Source organism: Cucurbita maxima, unplaced genomic scaffold (genome assembly GCF_002738345.1).
Source record: "Cucurbita maxima cultivar Rimu unplaced genomic scaffold, Cmax_1.0 Cma_Scf00121, whole genome shotgun sequence".
NCBI classification, from domain to species: Eukaryota; Viridiplantae; Streptophyta; class Magnoliopsida; order Cucurbitales; family Cucurbitaceae; genus Cucurbita; species Cucurbita maxima.
Window position 1 is genome coordinate 184,135 of NW_019272137.1, and position 10,699 is coordinate 194,833.

Here is a 10,699-nt window from a genome sequence, read left to right on the forward strand (position 1 = left end):
TTAGAAAAAGGTTCCAAATCTTGCTTCTCACTCTTGGATCTAGTAATCTAATTCTAAGGAGTGACTCAATTTAGAAAAAGGTTCCAAATCTTGCTTCTCACTCTTCGATCTCGTAATCTAATTCTAAGGAGTGACTCAATTTAGAAAAAGGTTCCAAATCTTGCTTCTCACTCTTCGATCTCGTAATCTAATTCTAACTTTATCTATTGGTTTATCCAAATTTTGTATAAGAAGGTGTTAATTTCTTTAATTAAAGGTTCTTGCTTCTACAAAAGCTTGGCTTGTTGGGCTGAAGATTACGGTTGATCTATCATCCTTCAACAGGATCTTCTATCCCAATGACTGCTCTGTTGCAGTCGTTCTTCTAACTCCGGCAACTCGTCCAGTTGTCGAGATTGGTAATGTGAGTTTGTAACCCATCCATTGAGGTTCTTGGAATGATTCTATAGCTTATCATTTTCATGTTGGGAGTTGGATCATAGGTCTTAGGCGCACGAATCGTTGGTTTACCCCCCTTCGAGTTGAAGGAAGTGTCATAAGGCTAATTTTTTTTCAATTTTATTGATTTGTTTGAGTGATTTTATTTGATTTTATTTCAATTTTGTCAAACTCATTTGGGTGCTCATCTCAATCATTTCAGCCTTGTTGGCGTTCAATAAGAGAGACCTTGGAAATAACTGGTAACTGTTCAACTGGATTATCACATTAACAATTTGAATCAAATAAAGTGACATTAACCATTTGATTCACCTCAACCCCACTTGTTGAACTTGACCAAATGTCTATAACATAGCACTAACAAACGTACAAAGTAATACAAACAAAGGTACAAAGTAACACTAACAAAGGTACAAAGTTCATAAAAGTTCTTTTAATCTAAAATACCATTGAACTTGACCATTATAGTGCCTCTCAAACGTAGGTAAAGTTTAAATTCGGGTCTCCTTGTCGAACTCACTCGGGTGCTCATCTCAACCATTATGGCGTTCAACAAGGGAGACCTCAAAAATAGACGGATTATCGCATTAACCATTTGAATCACCTCAACCCCACTTGTTGAAATTGAAACAAATATCTATAACAAAACACTAACATAAGTACGATGTTCATAAAAGTTTTTTAATCTAAAGATACTATTGAACTTGACCATTAAAGTGTCTTTCAAACTTAGGTAAAGTTTAAATATAATTGGTGACAAAAGATGAAACTATAAAATAAAAAGAAATAAGAAAATAATATTCCATTTCAGAGAATCAAACCAGAATCTCCTATGTGAAAGCCAAATATCCAAACCGTTGGACAATAATGAATTTTAAGTGTAGTTGTCTTGGAGTCTTTTGTCTAATTGCTAAAGAGTTTTACTATGATGTTTTGGGTAATGTCTAACTCTTCGACAAGTCCTTTCATGTGTGTGATAGAATTCTCAGAGTTACCGAGACGTTTCGAGTTGTTCTATCGTGTGGCTCTTTCTTCAAAAGGGTCAACATCAAACATCGGGTCTTTGATTGGCAACCCATCCAGAGGAGCGTCGATTGCATCGATTCCATCAACAGTCTTCCTATGAGTTTATGGTGCATGACCCTTTTTTTTACCATTCACCTATGAGCGCCACCATAGTTTTGCATCGTCCATGAGATGCATTGCTACCTAACTCTTAGGTCCTATGAGCAAGTTCCAGTAACCTTTAAGTATTGTTGTACGTCAAAAATAAAGCTTTTTAATTCCTTAGCATCCCGGTTTCCATTTAAGGGATTGTGTTCTTGGATTTTAAGCTTGTTAAGCCCACATGAACTTGGCTTGAGGTGTGGTTCTCTATAGCCCAACTTGTCAAACTCACTCGGGTGCTCATCTCAACCATGATGTAGTTCAACAAGAGAGACCTCAAAAACGACTTGATTATCGCATTAACCATTTGAATCACGTGCTTGTTAGATAAAACCTGAGTTTTACCGTTTTTCTTATTCACACGATTTCAGAAAATCGTCAGTTTGACCCTTTGACAAATCACGTCGAATGGATCACCATAGTTTTAGACTGAAATTTTGTAGGGATTGGCACAGATTTAGTTGGCCACTCTCCAACCAATTTTAGAATCCTTTTTACTTTAAATAGGAGATTTGTTCAGAAACAACAAGTGGTATCAGAGCCAAGTTGAAGATCGGTGTATATCATTGCAGAGGAGCCAATCTATCAACAAACAAGTTGAATAGCTCAAGTGGTTAGAGCTTTGACCTAACATCACAAAGGTCTCAGGTTTGAGTAGAAGAAAATGCGAAGTGGGGCCCATCTCGGGTAGGCTCACTCACTCGCTTCAGAGAGTTGATATAAGAAGATTAGTGTAAAATGTACTAGTGTAGTGTGAGTAGTCTTCTGTTTGGTATGTGGTTGTGAGCATAAGTTATGCTCTTAGTTAGTCTTTAATGGTCCGGGGTGTTGTAGAGTACTTTTTTTGCCGCCATATTACGATCTGTGCCCCCAGAGATGCTGGCATCTCTCTCCACCGCGCAATCGGCCTGGGAGGGAATCAAATCCCGTCGGGTTGGTGTACAGCGAGTGCGGGAATCCAACATCGAGCAGTTGCGGAAGGAGCTCTCGGAGATCCACTTTAAAGACGGTGAATCCGTCGATTATTTTTCAATGCGGATCACGGGGCTCGCCAACAACATCACCACACTCGGTGGCAGCATCAGCGAGACAGAAAACGTGAAGAAGATGCTGCAGGTTGTCCCTGATCACCTCGAGCAAGTTGCGATTTCAATCGAGACATTGCTTGACGTGAACGACCTAACGGTAGAAGAGGTGACCGGAAGACTCCGTAACGTCGAGCAGCGGAAGAAAAATACCATTTCAGCTGTCGACAAGGGGGGTCGTCTACTCCTCACTGAGGAGGAATGGCTTGCACGTCTAAAGCTCCGTGACAACACCGGCGAGAGCAACGGGTCCTCCTCCAGCCGCAAAGATGGTAAGAAGCCATGGATCTCCCACGGGCGCATGCGCGGGAAAGATGGGAATCAAAAGAAGGAGTCGACCAATGGCAGGCCAATCTGCTCGAACTGTGGGAAGAGAGGACACCTAAGCAGGAATTGCTGGAGCAAGCTTAGGAACAAGGAGAAGGCCGAAAAAGCCCATGTGGCTCAATCCGAGGAGGACGAGCCAGCTCTCTTCATGGTAAGTGCATGTGTCCCCATTGTCGATTCCAAATCCACGGAAATGGAGGTAATCAACAACGATGTTGAACTCGAGAAAGAGCTCCAGCTAGGCGTAGCAAAGGTGGCACCAGCTAGGGAGCCAATTCAACTGGAGGAGGAGCGAGTGTTCGCTCAGATCAGCGAGAGGGACGAGCAACACAAGAACCGGCGATGGATCCTAGACACAGGGGCAACAAACCATATGACCGAGGCTAGATCTGCATTCTCCAAACTCGACTCGGGGATCCGCGGGACGGTGAAATTCGACGACGGATCCGTCGTCGAGATCGAAGGACGCGGCACCATCCTATTCGCCAGCAAGGGAGGCGAGCATCGCAAGCTGACCGACGTCTACTTCATCCCGAGGCTCAAGGCTAACCTTGTGAGCCTGGGTCAACTCGATGAGACAGGCTGTTTCATCTCCATCGAGCGCGGATTACTCAAAATTTGCGATAATCAACGACGGCTGCTCACACAGGCAAGGCGCACGACAAACCGTCTTTACATCCTGGAGTTAGAGATAGAGCAACCTGTCAGTCTCTCGGCCAAGATCGAAGAGGTATCTTGGAGGTGGCACGCAAGGTACGGGCATTTAAACTTTCCTGCTCTAGAAAAACTACAGAAGGAGGAGTTAGTGCACGGTTTGCCAGCAATCAAAGGCGTGAACAAGCTGTGCGACGGGTGCCTCATCGGCAAACAGAGGCGCACACCCTTTCCGTCTCGAACATCCTATCGAGCCGATGAGCCGTTGGAGCTTGTACACGGCGATATCTGCGGGCCCATCAAGCCGGCGACCCCAGGCGGTAAGAGTCTCTTCCTCCTGTTAGTCGATGACAAAAGCCGCTTCATGTGGCTGACCCTGCTGCAAGCGAAAAGTGAGGCGGCAGAGGCGGTAAAGTGCATTAAAGCGCGAGCGGAGGCCGAATGTGAGAAGAAGATGCGAGTGCTGCGCACAGACCGAGGCAGAGAATTCACCTCGACAAGTTTCGGTAAGTACTGTGACGAAATCGGCATACAACGGCACCTAACGGCGCCCTACTCCCCCCAATAGAACGGAGTGGTGGAGCGCCGGAATCAGACCATCGTTGGGACAGCAAGGTCATTGTTGGTGACGGCCGGGATGCCTGGGAGATTCTGGGGAGAGGCAGTAATGACGACCGTATATCTCCTCAATCGGTCACCAACCCGAAGCCTTGACGGGAAGACACCATATGAGGCCTGGTACAACAAAAAACCAGCGGTACATCATTTTCGCGTGTTCGGCTGCATCGCTTACATGAAGGTAACACGTCCCCACCTCGCCAAGCTCGATCCTAGGGGGCTGAAGGTCGTTTTTATCGGCTATGAACCCGGGAGCAAGGCGTACAGACTATATGATCCTGTAGGGGGGCGAGCTCACGTGTCTCGCGACGTCGTCTTCGATGAAAGCACCTTCTGGCAGTGGAATGACGTGATCGAGGCAGACCATAATCCAAATCAAGTTACGGTGAAGTACCTCGTCACTGAGCCGGAAGAAGGAGGAGCCCAGCATCAGCAGCCGTCACCGCCGCCAGCAGGTGCAACCCCTGAACCAGTGGAATTCGCAACACCACGGACTGCGGATTCGACGCTGGATGCCGATCACGATACTGATCTGGAGGCCAGGTACCGAAGGATGGACGACCTAGTAGGAGGAGGTGAACCACCTGGACTGGCAGTGCGCGAGCTCGAAGAAGTGCAGATGAACCCAACACCTTCGCCGAAGCAGAAAAGAACCCGTGCTGGCTGAAGGCAATGCAGGAGGAGATGACATCCATCACCGAAAATCAAACGTGGAGTCTGGAGGATATGCCGCCGGGACACCAAGCCATAGGGCTCAAATGGGTCTTTAAACTGAAGCGCAACGAAAAAGGAGAAGTTGTGAAACACAAGGCCCGTCTGGTGGCGAAGGGCTACGTCCAGAAGCAAGGAGTGGACTTCGAAGAGGTATTTGCGCCAGTGGCAAGGTTAGAATCCGTTCGTTTCTTACTTGCAATTGCAGCACATTACTCTTGGGAGGTTCACCATATGGACGTAAAGTCTGCTTTCCTTAACGGAGAGCTGAAGGAGACTGTTTATGTCCGACAACCACCTGGCTTCCTGGATAACAACAACCCCAATAAAGTATTGCGCCTGCACAAGGCACTTTACGGGCTTCGACAAGCTCCACGAGCCTGGAACGCGAAGCTCGACAGTACCTTACTGTCACTGAAATTCAAACGTTGCGCCTCTGAGCATGGCATGTACACGCACGGCCATGACAAGAAGCGACTAATCGTGGGAGTGTACGTCGACGACCTCATAATCACTGGAGGTGACATGGAAGTCCTCGGAAGGTTCAAGAAGGAGATGTCGAAAAACTTCGAGATGAGCGATCTCGACGTGCTCAGCTACTATCTCGGCATCGAAGTGCAACAGAATTCTACCGGCATCTCCATCTGCCAAAGTGCATACTCAAAGAAGCTGCTGGACACAACTGGACTTGTGGACAGTAATCCTACAAGGACGCCAATGGAGGCCCGACTCCAACTAAGGAAGGCTGGCACTACGACGACAGTCGACTCCACCAATTACCGCAGCATTGTTGGGAGTCTGCGCTATCTGGTAAACTCTCATCCTGATCTTGCTTATTCTGTTGAATATGTGAGCCGGTTTATGGAAGCACCTAAGGAGGAGCATTTAGTGGCTGTCAAGCGCATCCTGCGCTATGTAGCCGGAACCAGAGGCTGGGGTGTAAGATACTGCGCAGGGAGCGGAAAGGAGAAACTCAAGCTAGTTGGCTACAGTGATAGTGACATGGCCGGTGACGTTGATGATCGTAAGAGCACTAGCGGGATGATCTACTTTCTCTCAGGCGGCGCAATCTGCTGGCAATCAACAAAAAAGAAGGTAGTTGCTTTGTCTTCCTGTGAAGCAGAATACATCGCCGCTTCGATGGCAGCAACACAAGGGATCTGGCTTGCGCGACTAATGGAAGAACTCATCGGGAGAGAAAGTGATCCACCAATGCTATACGTAGACAACAAAGCTACGATCTCCCTGATCAAAAATCCAGTTTTTTCATGAACGAAGCAAGCACATAGAAATCAGATTCCACTACATTCGAGAATGTGCAGATCGAGGGCTCATCAAAATTGATTACATCCGAACAGAAGAACAACTTGGAGACATCTTCACCAAGTCCCTGGCGCGGGTGAAATTTGAAGAACTACGTTCAAAGATCAGAGTTCAAATAGTAAGGTAGATATACTACAGGTTTTAGGAGGAGATTGTTAGATAAAACCTGAGTTTTACCGTTTTTCTTATTCACACGATTTCAGAAAATCGTCAGTTTAACCATTTGACAAATCACGTCGAATGGATCGCCATAGTTTTAGACTGAAATTTTGTAGGGAGTGGCACAGATTTAGTTGGCCACCCTCCAGCCAATTTTAGAATCCTTTTTACTTTAAATAGGAGATTTGTTCCGAAAATAAAATAACCTGAACGCAGTCAGAGTTATTTTTCTCTCTCCTTTTTGTTACGCATTTTCTCAATTTCCTCTCACCGAAATTCTGTGAAAAACAACAAGTGCTCATCTCAACCATGATGTCATTCAACAAGAGAGACCTCGAAAACGACTGGATTATCGCATTAATCATTTGAATCACCTCAACCCCTCTTATTGAAATTGAACCAAATATCTATAACATAACTCTAACAAAGGTACCAAGTTCATAAAAGTCTTTTTAATCTAAGATAGAAACCGTAAAATAAAATGAAATAAGAAAATAATATTCCATCGTCGAGAATCGAACCCAAGTTTGCTCGGTAAAAGCCAGATATCATAACTGCTAAACGACAATGAATTTTTGGTGTAGATGTCCTGAAGTCTTTTGTCAGATCGCTGAAGAGTTTTAGCATGATCTTTTGCTTAATGTCTAACTCTTCGACACTTCATTCCCTGTGTGTTAGAGTTCTCAGAGCTACCGAGATGTTTCGAGCTGTTCGATTGTGTGGCTCTTTCTTCAAAAGAGTCAACATCAAATGTTAGGTCTTTGATTGGCAACCCATCCAGGGGAGCGTCGATTGCATCGATTCCATCAACGATCTTCCCATGAGTTATATGGTGCATGACCCTTTTTTATACCATTCACTTTCGAGCACTATCATAGTTTTGTATCGTCCATGAGATGCATTGCGGCTAACGTAGCTCTCAGGTCGTATGAGAAAGTTCCTGTAGCCCTCAACTCTCGGGTCGTATGGTAGAGTTCTTAGAGCTACCGCGACATTTCGAAGTGTTCGATCGTGGGGCTTTTTCTTCAAAAGAGTCAACATCAAACGTTAGGTCTTTAATTGGAAACCCATCCAGGGGAGCGTCGATTGCTTCAATTCCATCAATGGTCTTCCCATGATTTTTTGGTGCATGACTAGTTTTTTATACAATTCACCTTCGAGCGCCACCATAGTTTTGCATCGTCCATGAGATGCATTGTGGGCCAACATAACTCTCAAGTCCTCTGAGTAAGTTCCTATAGTCTTGAAATATAATATCAAAACATATTAACATATTTGATATGTTAAATATTAAAATAATTGATGTGTATCATAAACATTAAATAAAAATATATATTTAAAATTTGAATGAGATTCATATTAATTAAACATATATTATGATATTCTACGAAATTTTAATATTATTTAAATAAGATATTATATCTTAATGTATTAGGTATTCTAATATATAATTTGACAAAAACTATCACAAGTTCACCATAAATAGAACCCTAGGGTTAAGTCAAAAAGCATCAAACACTAAATACTTTGAAATTTTAGGTGATATTTTGCAGAGGAAGCTGATAAGGTCTTCAAAGAGCATGTGGTCGTGTCTGACATTTTAGGTTAACAACATGTTGAAAAGAAACCAGAAATTCTGATACTGGTAATTAACTACAAACCTTTGAATAAGGTTTTAGAATAAATAAGATATCCAAACCAAATAAAAAATGATTTGATAAAAAGAATTTAGAGTCAAATGTTTTTATAAAATTCGATATGAAATTGGGATTAAGAAGAATTCTAATTTCCTAAAAGGACAAATATAAAATAGCATTTAATGTCCAGTTTAGAAAATATGAGAGGAACGTCATGCGATTTAGGCTAAAAAACACTCCATCCGAATTTCAGATGATTATGAATGATATTTTCAATTCTTTCAAAAAATATCAATAGTTTATATTGATGATGTGTTGATATTTTCTAAAACCATTAAGATGAACACTTTAAACATCTACATACATTCATTAATGCAATCAAAAGAAATCAGCTAGTTGTGTCCATACCCAAAATCAAATAATATCAAACTCAGATCCGCTTTCTTGGATTTTAAATTTATTTGAGCCTTATAAAACCCATTCAATGGTCCATTGAGTTTGTCTCAAACTTTCGTGATGACGTAGCCTAGAAAAGCCAACTTCAAAAAAAATTTAGGTTCTCTCAATTATGTGTCCTAAATCCTTCAAGATATCAGGCATATTTACAAATGTCTTGATGAGTGTCTTGAAAATAATACAAAGTCTTGATTTGTAAAGGATATCTCTACAACCCAAAAAAATCAAATCATTAGTCAAATAAACTCTCTACTTAAGTCTTATTGACCCAAGGGCAGATCTCATAGTGAAACGTGACGCATCAAATATCGGATATGGAGGTATCTAAAATTGTCAAAGAGGACCGAGAATCAATTATCATATTTCATTCAAAAGCCTCTAATAATACCATACAAATTACAAAACAGTAAAAAAAAATATATATATTATTTCCATTGTACTCCGTGCACAACAATTTTAAAGGAAATTTAAAATAAATCCAGCGTATTTGTCATACTTTTAAGTTCAATTACAATAAATCAAGAAAAGAATTGAGTTGTAATAAAATATCACTTGACATTGGAATGTAATTTGAAGACTTTTTATCTTCGGGAGTTGAATTACATTTAAGATTATTTATGTTATTTCTTATTTTCTTCAATTTGTATTTAATAGCTTTGGGTAGTTTGTAGATGAACTATGTTTGAATTATCTTTTTGGCCTTTCTATTTTCGACAGACACGTTTTACACTTTTGGACTGACACTTGGTAGAAGGGGTCACTAAGGCTAAAATCATATAAAATGGGTTCATAGCTCAGTGGTAGAGCATTTGACTGCAGATCAAGAGGTCACCAGTTCGAATCTGGTTGGGCCCTTTTAAAAATTTTGGACGAACACTTTGTTCGATTTGCTCCCAACCACCGAGTGTCTAAAGGAAAAGAAATAAGAATAATTACAGTCCTCCACCACATAGAACCATGTACTTAGAACCTAAGGGCCACTATTCTCGGACAAGAACCAAGCTATCATTAACAAAAGAGTGTGGTATCCAAGCACCCACTATGAACATGGTTAAAAACTTACTTACAATTAGGCTAACTTACCGAGTCTTGTACTCACTCCATCTTTTTCATGTAACTAAGAGTAGTTGCCCTAGACCAACAACACCCACCAAAACTATTTTTGATGTTTTAAAATGATTTTTTTAACCTTTCCCTTATTTTGTACTATGAACCTATAAACTCTATTTTGAATATAATGTAAATATATATGTTTATTATATTTTAATTCTTTTTTTATTTCGAGAAAACATTTTACTTTGTGTTCAACCTCTTTTAACTTGCTTCGGAAATGGCTCGTGACATAAACATAAAAAAAGTAATTTTTTAGTATGAAGTTTAATATAAGTTGCATTCTTATATTGACAAAACCACTAGTACCAAAAATATTCATGAACTTTCAAAATTAATGCCCTTAACATTCTAAAATAAGGTTCTAACTATTAGTGACTTGCATAAATCATCTCCCTTTTTATTTTCACTCACTCCTCTTCAACAACCTATGACCCATTAATGTCATTAATATTTCATCTCCTTGTTTTTTAGCTTTTTGGATATCAAAATCTTAAATAAAAAGGAAAAGCTCTCTAAAATATTCTTATTTGCCAGTAATTTTACATAATTTAACATTTTAAAAATCGGTAAATTAAAAAAATCCAACATTAATATATTCATAATTTCATGTAGTCTTCATAAGTTTGCCGGCGACATTGTTTGTTGTTGAGCTTGATAATGTGAGTTTGTAACCCATCCGTTAGGGTTCTTGGAATGATTCTCTAGATTATCCCTTCCATGTTGGGAGTTGGGCCATGGGTCTTGGGTGAAAGGATAATAGGTCGATTATACCTTTATCGTAGTTTTAAGCGTGACAACATTTTACAACCAGACTAATTTTGCTTCATTTCTAAATGAAAACGTGTAAATTGTAAACTCAAACATTTCAAAGAAATAAACAAGTTTTGATGGTACCATGCTAACCAGAAAACAAATGTTGACTTTGACCAATCCCTATATATTTTTTTTTCTATATTTTGAAACTATTTTAAGCACTTTTCTCGTGTACTCCTTACAAATTTACGTTTTAAG

General features: G+C 40.9%; 1 non-coding gene across 1 annotated transcript; it reads left to right on the forward strand.

Moving 5' to 3' along the window:
• Window positions 1-9,358: 9,358 nt before the first annotated feature.
• TRNAC-GCA lies at window positions 9,359-9,430 on the forward strand. The gene has a single exon. It is a non-coding gene; the product is annotated as a tRNA-Cys (tRNA).
• The last annotated feature ends 1,269 nt before the right edge of the window (window positions 9,431-10,699 follow it).